The sequence below is a fragment of the Euprymna scolopes genome, chromosome 46 (genome assembly GCF_053919585.1).
Source record: "Euprymna scolopes isolate OS-2025 chromosome 46, ASM5391958v1, whole genome shotgun sequence".
Lineage (NCBI taxonomy): Eukaryota > Metazoa > Mollusca > Cephalopoda > Sepiida > Sepiolidae > Euprymna > Euprymna scolopes.
In genome coordinates this window covers 158447918-158468279 of record NC_136527.1, presented here as the reverse complement: position 1 = coordinate 158468279, position 20362 = coordinate 158447918, and the positions used below count along the sequence as shown (strand labels likewise).

Genomic DNA, 20362 nt, shown 5'->3' with positions numbered 1-20362 from the left:
TATTGAATTGCAAAAAATAAAAAAATAAACTTATTTTAATGTTTAAGATTAATTTTAAAATGTACAAAATACAAAAAAAAAACGTACCTTGCATTTCATGAATTCAATACAAAAAAAAAATCAGGATGAATTCGTTTTTGTTTTTTGTTTTTTGTTGTTTTTTTTTTTTTTTTTTGTAATTCTTTTGTGTTCAAAACAGAAAAATTGTTTTGTTTGTTATGATTTCTTTAGTAAATTGATACAACTTCTGTTTTGTGTGTCCAATTCATTAAGAAATAAAATATATGAAAATATAAAAGAATCAAAATCAAAAGATGAAAAACACGATTTAAACGTGAAATTATTTAAAGAGAAAATCAACTGCCATAGAACAACGAATTTAGTTCATCGTAACACGGTGTCACCAATATTTCATTCCTTATGTAAAAAATGTCGGTTAATTAGTTAAGTGTGTCGAATTATTTTGTTCCTTGTGCAAAAATATCCGTATCTGTGTGTCATGTTTCGCGTAATCATCAGTTTAATCTTTATTTTGTACCGCGTGTAACAATGTCCGTTCATTAGTTAAACGTGCCGAATTGTTTTCATATCAAGTTTAGATTATATTTGGGTAAAATCCATTGATAGCGTATGGTGATTATATGAAAAAATAAAGCTGTGTACGCATTATAAATGTTTCTTTTCTGTGTCTTATGTTATACATTAGTACATTAGGGGTCATTTCGAGTTAAAAGTTTATTTACTGCACTCATCTGGACTAGAGAAAATCATGATTTGAATGTGTATGTCTCGTCTAAATAACTAACGATGAATATCTAATATGGCCAACCAGACAGGTGATCAAAAAGTCAGATCGAGTGAACCGGAAAACAAAATGAAATTGACAACTTCTAAACAAAAATGAGTACCTTTTTACTTGACTAAAAAAAACACAAAAAAAACAAACTTACTCGGCGAGAACACGACTGTTTTTGCTTTAATAAGTATTTTTTAGGGTTTGTATTACTGTACACATAGATTCGAAAAAGTTGTCAAAAAACAAATATATAACAAATAAATGCTATCAAAGGCAAGATAAGTTACTTTTCTACCAAACTGGATATATTTTTTGTGTTTTTATTAAATGTAACATGTTTATTCAGCTCGAAAACCATACAGTGTTTACCGATGTATTGGAAAATTCCAGATGGAATCTGACTCTCTCTTTAACACGGTAAGTTTGGGAAAATACTGTTAGAAAATCGCTCAATATATGTTACCGTGACATAGGTCGACATATATTTGGCGGTTTTTTTAACATTATTTTGTCTGGTTTTTTATTTATAACACCTTTTCTCAAACTTTCAGTGTTAAAGAGAGTGTGAGACGCCATCTTGAATTTTCCAATACATTGGTAAACACTGTATGTTTTTCGAGCTGAATAAACATGTTACATTGAATAAAAACACGAAAACTATACCCAGTAAAGTAGAAAAGTAACTTATTTGATAACATTTATTTGTTTTTTATATATATATATATATTGACAACTTTTTTCGTATCTATGTGTACAGTAATACAAACCCATTTTTTATTCAAACGTAACAAATAAAAATTTCAATTTGGCTTGAACTTTGCGGTTTTCGGATAGTTTTTAGCCGGATTTAACTAACAAACAAAACAAAAAAAAGAATTTTGGTACCTATGCACTTGTAGGCACCGCCAAAACGGGGGGGGGGGGCAGGTCAGTACTTTTTGACGGACCGTCTTTTTAAAAATCTACCAAAAATCAGGTAATTATCCGATCAATACGAAATTTTCAGCGATTATTAGGAGAAGAATGAACTTTATAACAGTGTACTTATTTTTCATAAACGATATTTATATATATATTATTTTTGCTTACAACCCCCTCCTTGTTTTGAAGTGGGAACAAATATGCTTAAAATAATCATCTGAAACTGAATAAAACATATTGTGTTGTTGTAAGGGACAGAATTATAGATTAAAAAGAAAAAAATAAATAAAATAATTGTTTGCATACCTTATTTTGACGTCTGAATATCAGAACTTCGATTGTGTTTAATTATCCCGCTTTTGAGTTTTGAAGTGTGAAATTCGGTGAATATGTTAAGTAAAATAATTAATTTAAGTTAAGCAAAACAAAAAAAAATTTTTTTTAATATTTATACGAAAAAAGCCATTTTAAAATTTTTGATAAATAATTTAACAATTTTTTTTTAGCGAGCCGAATAATGCATGACCATTATTAAACAGGGCATGCTTTGAAGAATCGATACAAAAAAAAAAAATTCGGTAAATATTGTGCCCTTTGTGTTAAAAATAGCATCATTTTTTTCGATCTCGTTTGAAAACGTTTGCTGCCTTTCGACTACGATGGACCAAACGCGCTGAAATAATTTTTTTTCATTCTGCTTTAAATTGCCCCCCCCCCATTTTGGGGAGCCTGGCCCCCACACACATACACATTAAAAACCAAACTCATACAAATGGTCACCCATCTGGTACTGGCCAGCCTCAGCTTAATAATACATTGAAATTTTCGTCACTGAAAAATAATTTTTTTTGGGCTGTTTGGTCTTCCATAGTTTTCTTATCATCAAAAGAAAACGTAAACAGAGTCGATCTGAACTCTACGTCGACGCGAAATATTTTGTTACCTATATGAATAAGTGGAATTATTTGAAATTCAGGTACTTATATTATAATATTTTTGCATATTCTCTTAGAAAATCATCCTAAATCTTAGTTAGACAATAAATAAATAAATTAATTATTTTAAAAACCATTTTGTTTTTTAAATATTTAAGTACGTTTTTGTGCAAGACAAAAAATGTCAATTGTTAACTTTTTGGGAAAATTTAACATTTAAAATTGAATTAAAAATAGTAGAAAAAGTTTTACATTATTCTGTTTTCTATATGATAAAATTCAGGGTTTTATCTTTCTGGAAAAAAAAAGTTACTCAGAAATAATGGATTTTAATAAATGTAATTTAGTATTAAAAAACAACAACAACTTGATTTTGCGGCCATTTTTGGCGGTGCCTACACTTATGTTATCGTTATTTTTTCATGGTTTAAGTGCCTTCTCAAATGTTTGAAGTATTTCTAATGTTTTTACTTATATCTATAATCTTTGTCAAAAAAACTCCCCCCCCACAAAAAAGGCCAAAAAATATCCAACAAGAAAATAAAACATAAAATAATCTGAAAAGCACAAAGTTCAAGCAAAAAAAAAAAAAAAAAAAAGGCCAGTTGTCAATTAGATCCCATTTCGTTTTCCTGTACGCTCGATCTGACTTTTTGATCACCCGACTGGACGGCCATATTAGACATTCATCGTTAGTTATTTACACGAGACATACACACTTTAATCATAATATTCTCTAGTTCAAATGGGTGCAGTAAATAAACTTTTCACTCGAAATGACCTCTAATGTACTAAACTAATGTATAACATAAGACACAGAAAAGAAACATTTATAATGCATACACAGCTTTATTTTCTCATATAATCACCATTCGCTCTCAATGGATATTACCTGCATGTGATATGTAATTTCAGTCTAAAATTGATAAGTATCGAAAAAAAAAAAAAAAGGCCAGTTGTCAATTTGGTTTCATTTCGTTTCCGGTACGTCCGATCTGACTTTCTGGTCGGCCATATTAGATATTCATCGTTAGTTACTTACACGAGACATACACATTTAAATCATGATTTTCTCTAGTTCAGATGGGTGCAGTACATAAACTTTTAACTCGAAATGACCCCTAATGTACTAATGTATAACATAAGACACAGAAAAGAAACATTTATAATGCGTACACAGCTTTATTTTCTCATATAATCACCATACGCTCTCAATCGATTTTACCATAAAATATATGAATATATAAAACTAAGATTTATTTATTTTTTATTTATTTGGATTAGTCGAACTACTGTTAACATCCAAGTGCCTATTGAGTAAATTCGTTTTATTGTTTATTTTTATAAAACAAGATTTCTTTCTTGTGTTTTCGTTTTTTTGTTGTTGTTTTTTGCGTTGACGAACTGAGTAAGTCACGCATGTCGAAGTTGCTTTGATTAATTAAACTCTTTACGACTAAGACAATTATTTTTACAATATAGTGTGCCAAATAATTGTGTCAGGCGTCTGTATAATCGTGTTTAATTTTTAGTCGTGAATAATTAGTAAAATCAAGGCACGAACTAATAAAAAAAAATAAACTTGCTTATTTTTTTACACACATTGTTAACGAAAAACAAAACAGAAAATATGACACACAGAATTGGAAAAAAATCATATTAAAAGTATCATAAAAATCATATCAAATAAAAATTTTCTGTTTTGAAAATACTTTTTGTATCAATTTTAAAATGTATTTGCCAAAAATAACTTCTTGATTGAAATTTGAGTAAATTCATTTTATTGTTTTATTTTGGACCAAGTAAAGAATAGATACCCTGTAGCAGAAGACGACGACCGGCGTACATTTCAAGTGGCACTGGTGGTTCGAGCATAACGACATGGCGTAGGTTGTTTGTAAACATGTCAAATAGAAGGCATGGTCAAATGTTTGCGAGCAAGATTTTTTATTAATACATTTACAAACTTTTAAAAATTTAAAATGAAAAAATATATATTTACAAAACATTTTTTGATATACCCATATTTTTAATATTAAATATTTACAAAACTTTTAAAGGTTAAAAAACTTTCTTTTTTTACACAAAACTTTTTACTGTAACAAAACGAACGTATTTAAACAAAATATATTCAAATAAATGGGTGTCTCTCTGAGTGCGTTTCTTTTAAATATATACGAACTTTTAAATAAAACTAATAATAATAATAATAATAATAATAATAATAATAATAATAATAATAATAATAATAATAATAATAAAAAGAATGAGCTATATTAATTACATAACATTAAAAACTGAGGTTGTAACTGAAAATTTCTGACGCTGATTTCTCCTGTCTATTAAAAAATACATAATTAATTTTTTTTTAATAAACTTATTTAAGCCAAACTTTTTAATAGCAAAAACAAAATCTTCGTTTTAATAAAACATCGTTTATTTGCCAAACACAACATCAGCTTATCCTTTCACAATTAGGTTGAGAGAATTGGGTCTTTTTCACAGATAATTTACAACATCCGCCTCCCCTGAAATTACTAGTTTGTCAAGTGAATAAGTCAGAATGCATAGTTCCACTTGTTTTAGATGTCAAATTTCTTGGCTTATGGCTGGTTTGCAACCAATGCACACGAATTCTGGTGTGGAAACTGTTAGAGATCTATATCGAAAAAATACACTTTCAGAAGTTGAAAGTGACAGCTAGTCGGATTTCTTATTCTTACGAGATTTATAGGTTCTGGAAAAAACGTTAGTGATATTTACATGCAGATCAGATAATATCTGGACGTTAGAAATGATGTGGATGATATCCTGGTCGAGAGAAACGGGCTGTTTTGTGGCGTGTATCGAAATAGGCGACTGGGAATAAAAAAAAGAGGATGTCCTTACACAAATCGATGGTTTTCTGCTCAAAAGAAGCGGGGGGGGGATATCTGATTTTGATTGCATTATTGAGGTGAGCGCGTACGCAAACCCATCACTTAAAAATAGTGCACCCGAGTCATCCACATTTTGAATGATCTCAAAGATGAAACCAACCGCAGTGCAATGGAAGAGTTCCGCTCTGGTGGAACGACCATAATGATCACCGTTTAATCCTATGCAATGTTAATATAGGTATTTATTTGCTTCCCCATGAAGCAAATGTGAGACAAGGTCGGTCTTAATGACAAAAAAAAACATTTCCCTAAGACAAGGTAAGCATATTTTTTTTGTTACCACAACTGTTTTTATATCACACTCTTATACTCATCACCAAATGGATATCAATACAATGCTAAAATACCTCCATATATTTTGGCAAATTTTTCATTCATCAATAACAACAATTCATTGCAATATATTTACTATCATTTAAACTTACCAACATTTTCACTAAATTCTTCAATTCTGAAAGAAGCTTACATTTTACCCTACTATGATTCAATGTCAAGGTCGTTTAGAGATGAACAACATAAATTCACAACAAACACAAATCCCGATGGTCTGCCTCATGAATTGTATTTGAGATTTTCTCTCATGTTGATACTGATTCTGATGAATATTCGGTTGCCGAGGGTTTCATCCCAAATCAATTCAAATGCGGAGGAAAACGGATAGGTATTGCAGGAAAGAATTAGATGATTACGGACCCATAACAGCTAAGCACAAAGCTAAAGATTCCGACCAAGTTTCTATCAAATCAGTTGCAGGTTGTAATCGGTGACTTCATCGAACTAAAGCAAAAGTATGGCGTGAATGACAAGCTTCTGGGATTGACTTTTACTCTTGATTTGAAATGGAACACGTACATCAAGTCTGTTGCCAAGTTAGCTGGAAAAATGGAATGGTAGGATCCTATTACCGCTCCAGAAGATATCTCACTGCTGATGCAATTCTCTATCTATATAAAAGCCAAGTACGTCCAAGGATGGAGTACTGCTGCGACATCTGGGCAGGAGCTGCTAAAAACAGCATATCCTGCCTTGACAGACTACAAAATAGACTTTGGGGATTATTGGGCATGTCCTTTTCTCTTCCCTGCAACTTCTCTCCCGCAGAAAGACGTTGCGAGCCTATTTTTTCTTTTATCGTTATTTCCACAACTGGTGCTCGTCTGAGCTCCAATCTCTGCCCCCCCTCGCCAATCTTTCACGAAAAACACCAGTCTAGCTTAAACCACTGTTAATAATTTTCCCCACTCTTTATCTCTGCCTAAATCAAAACGTAGATTCCATGAACAAAGCTTCTTTCTTAGAAATGCACACCTGTGGAACTCTCTTCTGTTTGGTTGTTTCCCACCTGACTACAACTTGGAAGTCTTTAAGTCCAACATAAACAGATCCTGATAAACCACCCCCTTAAGTAAGACATTTTATCAAATCTCCAATACTAACGATTACTACGATATTATCCCATTGATTACTGTACACACAATAACCCTTATCCCCAAGTGGCTTCTGGACTTTGATAAGTGGTGACAACCCTGTAAAAAAAAGAATGGGAGATCGATTTAAAAGAACCATACCGTCTTAGAGAGATTCATGAAAGACGACACGGAAGCTGCGCTGATAAATTTAGATCAGTCCCAAGCTTTTGATTAGGTCAACCACTGGCATCTATTCTAGTAGCAACCAGATTCAAACAGGACTTTTACAAATGGATCTCCATATTGTACCGGGTGTCAATGGCAGCGGTATATGTAAACAGAAACATTCAAAATCCTTCGCCATCTCTCGGTTTGTGCGTCAGGGCTGCCCACTGTCTCCTCTGCTTTACGTCTTTGTGTTGGAGCTGCTATTTCACAATCTAATGCGTGATGTGGAATCTGGTCCTGCGTGGAAAATTGCTCTACCGGCTGAGTTGAAAGCCAGGGTATCTGCATTCGCTGATGACATACCCGTTTTTTTTGTCATGATTCAAGGACATCATCGGACAGTGCCAGTGGTCTCATACAGTATGAAAGAACCATAGGTCAAAATGAACCGCAGCAAGTCAACAGGTTTGTGGTTGGGGGCCTGGAGGCGAACCGACACCCTTTCTGCTTCCTTCAGCTGGACGGACGGCCTGTTTTGGATCTGCGGCGTGTGGTTCAGACCAGGTTTTCAGCTAAAAACGAATTGGTCTGAGGTAAAATAAAAAAATCAAACCCGCTGTCGACTCGTTGCATGTTATATGTAATTTCATTCTTAAATTGATAAGTATCGAAAAAAAAAGGCCAGTTGTCAATTTGGTTTCATTTCGTTTTCCGGTACGTTCGATCTGACTTTCTGGTCGGCCATATTAGATTTTCATCGTTAGTTACTTACACGAGACATACACATTTAAATCATGATTTTCTCTAGTTCAGATGGGTGGGTGCAGTACATAAACTTTTAACTCGAAATGACCCCTAATGTACTAATGTATAACATAAGACACAGAAAAGAAACATTTATAATGCGTACACAGCTTTATTTTCTCATATAACCACCATACGTTATCAAGGGATTTTACCATAAAATATATGAAAATATAAAACTAAGATTTATTTATTTTTTATTTATTTGGATTAGTCGAACTACTGTTAACATCCAAGTGCCTATTGAGTAAATTCGTTTTATTGTTTATTTTTATAAAACAAGATTTCTTTCTTGTGTTTTCGTTTTTTTGTTGTTTTTTTTTGCGCTGACGAACTGAGTAAGTCACGCATGTCGAAGTTGCTTTGATTAATTAAACTCTTTACGGCTAAGGCAATTATTTTTACAATATAGTGTGCCAAATAATTGTGCCAGGCGTCTGTATAATCGTGTTTAATTTTTAGTCGTGAATAATTAGTAAAATCAAGGCACGAACTAATAAAAAAAATAAACTTGCTTATTTTTTACACACATTGTTAACGAAAAACAAAACGGAAAATATGACACACAGAATTGGAAAATAAAATCATATTAAAAGTATCATAAAAAATCATATCAAATAAAAATTTTCTTTTTTGAAAATACTTTTTATATTAATCTGAAAATGTATTCGCCAAAAATAACTTCTTGATTGAAATTTGAGTAAATTCATTTTATTGTTTTATTTTGAACCAAGTAAAGAATAGAGACCCTGTAGCAGAAGACGACGACCGGCGTACATTTCAAGTGGCACTGGTGGTTCAAGCATAACGACATGGCGTTGGTTGTTTGTAAATATGTCAAATAGAAGGCATGGTCGAATGTTTGCGAGCACGATTTTTTAAAAATATATTTACAAAACTTTTTAAAATTTAAAATTAAAAAAATATATATTTACAAAACATATTTTGGTATACCCATATTTTTAATTTAAATATTTACAAAACTTTTAAGGATTAAAACAATTTTTTTACACAAAACTTTTTAATGTAAGTAACAAAACAAACGTATTTAAACAAAATATATTTAAATAAATGGGTGTCTTTCTGAGTGCGTTTCTTTTAAATATATACGAACTTTTAAATAAAACTACTACTACTACTAATAATAATAATAATAATAACAATAATAATAATAATAAAAATAATAATAATAATAATAATAATAATATTAAAATAAATAAAAAGAATGAGCTATATTAATTACATAACATTAAAAACTGAGATTATAACTGAAAATTTCGGACGCTGATCTCTCCTGTCTATTAAAAATACATAATTAATTTTTTTTATAAACTTATTTAAGCCAAACTTTTTAATGGCAAAAACAAAATTTTCGTTTTAATAAAACATCGTTTATTTGCCAAGCACAACATCAGCTAATTTCATTCACTATTAAGTTGAGAGAATTGAGTCTTTTTCACAAATAATTTACAACATCCGCCTCCCCTGAAATGATTATTTTGTCAACCGAATAAGTCAGAATGCATAGTTCAACTTGTTTTAGATGTCAAATTTCTTGGCTTATGGCTGGTTTTCAACCAATGCAAACGAATTCTGGTGTGGAGACTGTTAGAGATCTATATCGAAAAAAACACTTGTAGAAGTTGAAAGTGACAGCAAGTCGGATTTCTTATTCTTACGAGATTTATAGGTTCTGGAAACGACGTTAGTGATATTTACATGCAGATCAGATAATATCTGGACGTTAGAAATGATGTGGATGATATCCTGGTCGAGAGAAGCGGGCTGTTTTGTGGCGTGTATCGAAATAGGCGACTGGGAATAAAAAAAAAGAGGATGTCCTTACACAAATCGATGGTTTTCTGCTCAAAAGAAGGGGGGGGATATCTGATTTTGATTGCATTATTGAGGTGAGCGCGTACGCAGACCCATCACTTAAAAATAGTGCACCCGAGTCATCCACATTTTGGACGATCTCAAAGATGAAACCAACCGCAGTGCAATGGAAGAGTTCCGCTCTGGTGGAACGACCATAATGATCACCGTTTAATCCTATGCAAGGTTAATATAGGTATTTATTTGCTTCCCCATGAAAGCAAATGTGAGACAAGGTCGTTCTTAATGACAAAAAAAAACATTTCCCTAAGACAAGGTAAGCATATTTTTTTTGTTACCACAACTGTTTTTATATCACACTCTTATACTCACCACCAAATGGATATCAATACAATGCTAAAATACCTCCATATATTTTGGCAAAATTTTCATTCATCAATAACAACAATTCATTACAATATATTTACTATCATTTAAACTTACCAACATTTTCACTAAAATACTTCAATTCTAAAAGAAGTTTACATTTTACCCTACTATTATTCAATGTCAAGGTCGTTTAGAGATGAACACCATAAATTCACAACAAACACAAATCCCGATGGTCTGCCTCCTGAATTGTATTTGAGATTTTCTCTCATGTTGATACTGATTCTGATGAATATTCGGTTGACGAGGGTTTCTTCCCAAATCAATTCAAATGCGGAGGAAAACGGATAGGTATTGCAGGAAAGAATTAGATGATTACGGACCCATAACAGCTAAGCACAAAGCTAAAGATTCCGACCAAGTTTCTATCAAATCAGTTGCAGGTTGTTATCGGTGACTTCATCGAACTAAAGCAAAAGTATGGCGTGAATGACAAGCTTCTGGGATTGACTTTTACTCTTGATTTGAAATGGAACACGTACATCAAGTCTGTTGCCAAGTTAGCTGGAAAAATGGAATGGTAGGATCCTATTACCGCTCCAGAAGATATCTCACTGCTGATGCAATTTTCTATCTATATAAAAGCCAAGTACGTCCAAGGATGGAGTACTGCTGCGACATCTGGGCAGGAGCTGCTAAAAACAGCATATCCTGCCTTGACAGACTACAAAATAGACTTTGGGGATTATTGGGCATGTCCTTTTCTCTTCCCTGCAACTTCTCTCCCGCAGAAAGACGTTGCGAGCCTATTTTTTCTTTTATCGTTATTTCCACAACTGGTGCTCGTCTGAGCTCCAATCTCCCCCCCCCCCTCGCCAATCTTTCACGAAAAACACCCGTCTAGCTGAAACCACTGTTAATAATTTCCCCCACTCTTTATCTCTGCCTAAATCAAAACGTAGATTCCATGAACAAAGCTTCTTTCTTAGAAATGCACACCTGTGGAACTCTCTTCTGTTTGGTTGTTTCCCACCTGACTACAACTTGGAAGTCTTTAAGTCCAACATAAACAGATCCTGATAAACCACCCCCTTAAGTAAGACATTTTATCAAATCTCCAATACTAACGATTACTACGATATTATCCCATTGATTACTGTACACACAATAACCCTTACCCTCAAGTGGCTTCTGGACTTTGATAAGTGGTGACAACCCTGTAAAAAAAAGAATGGGATATCGATTTAAAAGAACCATACCGTCTTAGAGAGATTCATGAAAGACGACACGGAAGCTGCGCTGATAAATTTAGATCAGTCCGAAGCTTTTGATTAGGTCAACCACTGGCATCTATTCTAGTAGCAACCAGATTCAAACAGGACTTTTACAAATGGATCTCCATATTGTACTGGGTGTCAATGGCAGCGGTATATGTAAACAGAAACATTCAAACTCCTTCGCCATCTCTCGGTTTGTGCGTCAGGGCTGCCCACTGTCTCCTCTGCTTTACGTCTTTGTGTTGGAGCTGATATTTCACAATCTAATGCGTGATGTGGAAAGTCTGGTCCTGCCTGTGAAATTGCTCTACCGGCTGAGTTGAAAGCCAGGGTCTCTGCATTCGCTGATGACATAACCGTTTTTGTGTCATGATTCAAGGACATCGTTGGACAGTGCCAGTGGGTCTCATACATTATAAAAGAACCACAGGTCAAAATGAACCGCAGCAAGTCAACAGATTTGTGGTTGAGGGCCTGGAGGGGAACCGACACCCTTCCTGTTTCCTTCAGTTGGACGGACGGTCCGGTTTGGATCTGCGGCGTGTTGTTCAGACCAGGTTTCCAGCTAAAAAACGAATTGGTCTGAGGTAAAATAAAAAATCAAAGCCGCTATCGACTCGTGGGCTTGAAGAAAATTATCCTTTAAGGGTTGACTGGAGTCATGCGACACCTACATTTTTATGCTCATCCTTTAACGACTGACTGTACTTCCTCTACTTGCAAACTATCTAAAATCCCTATAGAGCGAGCTGTCCTTTTTTCTTTGGGGCAAGGGGAAACATTGGGTTCACATACCAGTCTATGTTCAGTATCCGTTTGAAGGAGGCTTGGGGCTGCCAAACTTGATGTGTCAATGAGATGCCGAGAGGCTGGCTTTTTTGACAGTGAAGTCTGCATGGGACGCTGTACTCGAGACCATTTTCCCAACCTCATCTTTTACCACATGGTCGAGGTACATCAAAAGCCATGGAGCAACATACAGATCTTGAGAGTGTAAAGTCACACAAAAGAAACTATCAGGGTTCAGAGACCTTTCACGACTTACAAGAAATGAACTCCAGAAGGAACTAGTGAAAGGAAGTCACTGATGACCTGCTCGTCAACATATGGAGAAGATCCGCTACCAGTCGAGCTTGGCGCCAAGTCCAAGTCATCTCAACAACTTCGAGTTTTCCTTGACCTAGAGGTTTCCTACATCATCCACGGCACTAAGCAACCATAGGGCAGGGAGAAACTAGTTGTGATTCTCGTGATCCTGGCCATAGACAGAATGGTGATATAAACGTTGAGACATCATGAGGAGGATGAGATTGAATTTTTGCGGATCAGGACTTGACTTCTGTCTTCAAGTACAAGCTTAAGGTAAAGATCAGATGTGACAGGAAAAGATTACTTCCAGCAACCTGTGGTCGAACATAGACAAAACAAGTAAATCATGCATGGTCTCCCGTGAGTACACAGTGGACGAGACATAAAAATGACTAAGTTCAGCATCCACCAAATGGACGTCAAATCCTGGGGAAAATTGGCAAATGGCAGAGTTTTATGCCTTAGCATATGTAAATTTTAGTTCTGTACCATGCAGAAAATAGTTTTTACTAAATCCATCATTTGCCCACCTCCCAAAAGTCCCCAAGGCCTTAACATATTTAAATTTGAGTTGAGCATCCTGCAAAACTGCTAAACAGACATAAACAGATAATTTTGGACAAATATGGTAAAATAGTCCCAAAAATAGAATGTGTTTATTAGCCCTAAAAGAACCACTGGAACACACCCAATAGTTATCGTGAAGTATAGACAAACAAAAATAGAAATCAGTTTTGAGAAAGTTTTATAAAAATCAAAGGTCTCAATTTATTTAATAAGCACAAAAGTGTCAATTTTAGTCATGTTAACCTAAAAGGTAACCGTCGGGGGCAACCGGAGTTTTCTCGAAAAGCCGTTCTGTTATTTTTTTAATCATATCATATGCTTAATGTTTGTGCAAAATTTAAAAAAAATTCCAAGGCGTGGATGTAAAGGCGAAGGGACAAGGGTGTTAGGGGACCAATAATGAGTCGGTGCAAAGGTAGAGGTGCCAATTTGGAGTTTGTGTTTCCCGCCTGACCATGACCCACACAGTGTCAAATCTTGCCAGACTCTAGACTCCTAAAATGCCTAGATTAAGTTCTTAGCTAGCCGAGTTAATGACCCTCTCCAGCCGTGATAAGAGACCTCAAAGAATCCCTCATCCACACTTTTCTTTTAAGTCCAGGGCCACTATAATAAGTGATCCTTCCTTCAAGCAACTTAATATACACTCCGACTCCCTTTTTCTTTCATCGCATCAAGAATTCAACCTGCTTGTAAAATTTGATGAAACTTTTTTTTATCTTTCAAAACTTTTTTATCTTCCAAAACATTTTATCTTGGAAAGATAAAATGTTTTGTTAAATGAGTTTAAAATGTAGCAATAATAAATAAATCAGGATATAATAAAATGGAAAATATTAACTTGATACCAATAAAATGTATTGTTTAATTATTTTCAAGTATAACAATTATAAATAAATCAATATATAATAAAATTGTAAATATTAATCTGATACAAATAAAATGTATTGTTTAATGATTTTAAAGTATAACAATTATAAATAAATCAATATATGATAAAATTGTAAATATTAATCTGATACAAATAAAATGTATTGTTTAATTATTTTCATTGTTGAAAGTTCTCAGTAAGCACTGTGATTGCGAATCCTTGGATTTGACGTTCTCAGTAACATTTCCATTTTTAAACTTTTTATGTACTGCCCCATGCTTATTATGATGACATGTTTATTTTACAGTGAGACATAGACTTTATTATTTTCATGCTACACACATACTTTGAACAAATATGGTTTTTGTCATCTGTTATTTTTTAACGCATTATTCACGAAAAATTATTAAAATAGTGGATGGATTTTTTTATTTTACACATTGCATGAAATGAAAATGTTCAATCTTGGAACAAATATTTAATTTTTGAATGTTTTTAAAAGTTTAGATATTGTCAATTTAAAGACGTGTATCTGTATTCACAGCAGGTCTTCCATAAATTTTATTTATGAATTTTTATAGATTTTATTAGTCCATTTGCTCTTAAAACAATCGTTGTAATGTTTATATCTTTTTAGATTTTGTCGTTTTTAACAATTTTATACTTCCTCTTGTTGTATTTTATGCTTCGCTGTTGTGTGCTCATGACAATATTCATTAAGAATACTTTCACCAACCATTGTATTATATTCTCTGCTTTCATTTGTTTCATAGTTTAATCACACACGAGTCTTTTTATTGTGTTCTATGTGATACTAATAAACTAAAATTTATCTTCTGAATAAATGCAAATTGTTACACTAAAACGATACACATATTTCGCAAGAATATTCAACAACTTGTGTGTCTCTCTTTCATTAATTAATAAAAAAAGAATATGCACACATTGTTCACGTAATTGACTTTTTCGCTTTGCACTTATGTGGCATTTTCTGGGTGTGAGTTCTCATATATTTCACTAAATTTGATTTCTGAGAACAAGAATATCTAGACAAGCTGCAAGCATATGATTTTTTACTTTTTTTATTTTACATTTGTTAGTTTGTAGAGATCAAGGGGCTTCTTCCTTGGGATAACACATGATTCTATTATAGTTTAAATTTACATCCGAGGGCTCTTTTAATCGCATATGTATAACTAAAGTTGATTTATTCGAAAAAGAGTATTCACCCACTTCACAAGAATATGGGTTTCCCCTTTTTTGTTTTATTTTACTTCAGTCGAAGTTCTCAGAAATCAAGGGGCCCACAACCTGGGGCTAACACTTGAACTCTATATGAGATACATAGATATTCGATCGTACAATGTAAGTTCTTTATCTCTCAAATATATATGAGATACATAGATATTCCAGTGTTGCATTAATGTTCTTTATCTCTCAAGCACTGAGTTAGTAAAGAAATTTAGAACATAATTTTCCTCTCCCCAATTAACCATTTTTATACGTTGTAGTATAGCTTTCATGTTGGTCTCATGGTCTTACTGGATTCCAGGACAAGAATTTTTCTAATCTGGTGGAGTATCCAGCTTCGTGCTATTACTTGAGGAAATATCACTTGGAGAAGGTGCACCACTCCTCGGAAAAACTGTGGGGTAGCCGTAGTGAGATCTTTCCCTAGTGTGAGTTCGCATATGTATATGTTTTGTATGTATATATGTTTTGATTTTTGAGAACAAGAATATCCACACACAGGAGTGTGGTTTTTCCCTTTTATGTTTTATTTTACTTCAGTCGAAGTTCTCAGAAACTAAGGGGCCCACAACCTGGGGCCTACACTTGAAGTCTATATGAGATACATAGATATTCGATCGTACAATGTAAGTTCTTTATCTCTCAAATACTGAGTAAGTAAAGTTTTCCCCAGTGTGAGTTCGCATATGTTTCACTAAAGTTGATGTTTGAGCACAAGAATATCCACACACTTTACAAGAATGTGACTTTCCCCTTTCCTTCCTTTTCTCTCCAGTGTGAGTTCTCATGTGTGTCACTAAACATGATTTTTGAGAACAAGAATATCCACACACTCGACAAGAATATGGCTTTTCCCCAGTGTGAGTTCTCATGTGTGTCACTAAATGTGCTTTTTGAGAATAAGAATATCCACACACTTCACAAAAATGTGGCTTTTCCCCAGTGTGGGTTCTCATATGTTGAACTAAATTTGATTTTTCAGAACTAGAATATCCACAAACTGTACAGGAATGCGGTTTTTTCCCAGTGTGAGTTCGCATATGTTTCACTAAAGTTGATGTTTGAGCACAAGAATATCCACACACTTTACAAGAATGTGACTTTCCCCTTTCCTTCCTTTTCTCTCCAGTGTGAGTTCTCATGTGTGTCACTAAACATGATTTTTTAGAACAAGAATATCCACACACTCGACAAGAATATGGCTTTTCCCCAGTGTGAGTTCTCATGTGTGTCACTAAATGTGCTTTTTGAGAATAAGAATATCCACACACTTCACAAAAATGTGGCTTTTCCCCAGTGTGGGTTCTCATATGTTGAACTAAATTTGATTTTTCAGAACTAGAATATCCACAAACTGTACAGGAATGCGGTTTTTCCCCAGTGTGAGTTCTCATATGCTTCACTAAGTTTGATTTTTCAAAACAAGAATATTCACAAACATTACAAGAATGTGGCTTTTCCCCAGTGTGAGTTCTCATATGTCTCACTAGATGTGATTTTCGAGAAAAAGAGTATCCACACACTTTACAATAATGTGGCTTTTCCCCAGTGTGAGTTCTCATGTGTGTCACTAAATGTGCTTTTTGAGAACAAGAATAGCCACACACTTCACAAGAATACGTTTTCATGTTGCTTACCAAAGTTAATTTTCTGAGTCTAAACTATAACTGTTATCTATTCTAACTTTTGTAAGAGATTTTTTGTGTTAGACTTTCTTGTACTTTAAAAAAAACACACTGTATTTTAAACATATTTTTCTGCAATTCAATCTCTTCATTATTTCACAGTAATGTGCGGATTTTTACAGAATTTCAAAGGATTTGTTAAATAATATCCAGTAAAATAAATGTTTTCAATGATGTTACTGCAGTCTTCCACATAAATCAATACTTTTCCATGTAATAATGTTTTAAGAAAATCATCCAATAGATACGTTCAAGCATGAACATCTGTAAATTAAAGAAAAATAAATAAATCAGTAGTTTTAGTATATCAGAATTCTGTTTGTTTATTGTTGTCAAGATTAATTTTATTCAAAACACATAGTAAAATAACGGGATATTTTATATCAGCTAAGAAGCTGTTGCTACAGACATTTATTACGATATGATATATCTTGGAGAAAATGTTATTTAGTACTTTTTATAATTTTTATATTTGTACGGAAACATGCGCTCTCACAAACAATATATATATATTATTTTTTTATTTATATTTGTGGGAAAAGAAAAAACAATCATACAATCAAATGATAAATACACAAGCACACACGCATATTATTTTTCCAGAGTAAAAAAACCTTAAAAGTAAAAATGATTTAATTTCCACAGGGTTGCTGATAACTCGCAATTTTAACCTGTTCTTCGCATTTTCTGTTATGATCAACTGGTGATATGAATGCATGCTAAACAATCAAATTTCAAAATGTTACACAACAACATGTTACACAACAACAAATGCATGTTACACAGCAACAAACTAACAATCATGGTATTGCAAACAACAGCGATTTAGTGATGAAAAGAATAATTAATGTTCCAAAAACACAAGTAATTAATCATTCAAGATGATAATACCGGAAAACTAAACACGTTATAAGAACCAGTAAGCAACTCTAAACTCTACAACATTCTGAAGGATTGTTTCTAGTAACCGCCAACTCTCATTTCGCCATTCACAAGGTAAGAAGTTGAAAATATATGCATATATACACATATATATATATATAGATAGATATACATATGTATATATGATGATGATTGCAAGTGAAAGTCCATGAGCCGAAAATGACTTTAGCAAAATTCACATGCTCGAATAGACATGACACTGAAGACGGTCAGTGGTATAAATACATATATATATATACATGCACGTATACATACACATACACACATATATATAATCCACATATATGCATACATACATACACATTACATAATATGCATACATACACATACTTATACATACATAAACATACACAAGACGGTCATTGGCTTACAAATATATAAACGCAAATATACATATATACACATACACATCTGTAAACATACACACATATATACATACACACTGCATAATAAATATACATATACAAACACACATATATATACACATAAATACACATATATACAAATTCATGAACACATATACATATACGTACACATATGCACATATATATACATACACTTACCTACATATACATACACGTATACATATACATACACGTACATACATATGCACTCATACACATATACATACACGTACATACATATGCACTCATACACATATACATACATGCACATACACATATATATGCATGCATACACATACACGCATCTACATACATACATACATGCATAAATACACACACATATATACACATACACACATGCATATGCATACAAACATATATACACACATACGTATATGCATACATATACACATAGATATGCACAGATATACATACACATGTACATAAACATACATATACCTATATATACATATATACAGAGATACATGTAATGATGGTAGATCAATTATTACATGCTTCCAGCATTTCAGGCCTACATGCGTCACTACTTTTCCATCGCAATAGGACCATTTTTTATAGACAAATGCCTGAGGGAGTATCTATACAAGATGGTGTTACAGAGGTTTAGCTTTGTACGACAGCTAAATCTCTCTTTCAGTTCAAAATGTTGACATCCAGCAACAAGCTTAGTGTGTTATAGATTATTGTATTATTGGTGTGTGTAGGTAAAAGAAGATGTCTGTTTATGAGAGAAAGGTCTGGTGTGTATGATTTTTTATTATTATTTATTCTGGAAAATATTTGTGTGGCTTTTCTCTTAGCATTCAATATGAAAAGCCACACAAATATTTTCCAGAATAAATAATAATAAAAAATCATACACACCAGACCTTTGTACGGCAGCTAAATCTCTCTTTCAGTTCAAAATGTTGACATCCAGCAACAAGCTTTGTACGACAGCTAAATCTCTCTTTCAGTTCAAAATGCTGACATCCAGCAACAAGCAAGAGCAAGATAGCCAGCAACATGTCAACATGCAGACCAGCTTAATGCGGGTACTGGTCTCTCGCTTTATGTTTTTTTAACTCAGAGATTGGCTTCTCCTAGAGTGGTTGCTTTCACCACGGCTTATGGGAGTTCTCTACACCCCGGATACACATGGAAATAAACACATGCGTACATACAGATGTACGCCAACATGCATATGCATGTGCACACACATGCAAACATAATCACATAGAGGCACACAAATATGCATATACACACATATGCATATACATACGTATACACACATATACATATAAAATACACATGAAGGAACATTCCAAAAGTCATAAATAGTAAGTAATCAGCGACTGGACCATTTTTGTCCCTTTTTCCTTCCTGATCTTTTTCTTCTTTTTTTAATAAAAAAGTTTGTTCTAGATTCATACTTCTGCAGCACATGACAATAATGTTGACAAACTCACATAATTTTCCAAATAAATCAACGTATGAATCGACAAGAATACACTCCCACTGAAAATGATTTAAAGGCGCTTGTATCCACGTCGATTCGTACAAACATTAAACATGATATGAGTAAAAAAGTAACAGAACGGATTTTCCGGGGAAACTTTGGTTGCCATCCTAGGGGTGACTTTTTGTTAAAATGGATAAAATTGACACTTTTGTGCTTATTAAAAAAAATTGATGCCTTGGATGTTTATAAAACTTTCTGGAAAGTTATAATTTACTGATTTTTATACAGTTTTGGTTGTCTATACTTTGCAATAATTCTTGGGTGTGCCCCAGGGGCTGTTTTAGAGCTGATAAAAACACTCCATTTTGGGGACTACTTTACCATATTTGCCCCTAATTGTCCGTGTATCTCTATGTATTAGCAGTTTTGCATGGTGCTTAACTCAAATGTAAATATGCTAAGGCCTTGGGGACTTTTGGAGCTTAATGGGGGGGGCAAATATTTGATAAATGACTATTTCTTTTTTCTATGGTACATAACTCAAATTTACATATGGTAAGGCCTAAAACTGCACCGTTTGTTTGTTTTCACCAGTATTTGACGTCCCTTGGGGACTTTGGGGGCTAAATGGTGTGGG

At 33.4% G+C, this 20362-nt stretch overlaps 2 non-coding genes across 2 annotated transcripts; both read right to left on the bottom strand.

The window, feature by feature from the left end:
• Nucleotides 1-5603: 5603 nt before the first annotated feature.
• Nucleotides 5604-5767, bottom strand: LOC145271713 (U1 spliceosomal RNA). The gene has a single exon (XR_013866101.1). It is a non-coding gene; the product is annotated as a U1 spliceosomal RNA (small nuclear RNA).
• Nucleotides 5768-9877: 4110 nt separating this feature from the next.
• Nucleotides 9878-10041, bottom strand: LOC145271699 (U1 spliceosomal RNA). Its single transcript, XR_013866090.1, has one exon. It is a non-coding gene; the product is annotated as a U1 spliceosomal RNA (small nuclear RNA).
• Nucleotides 10042-20362: the final 10321 nt, after the last annotated feature.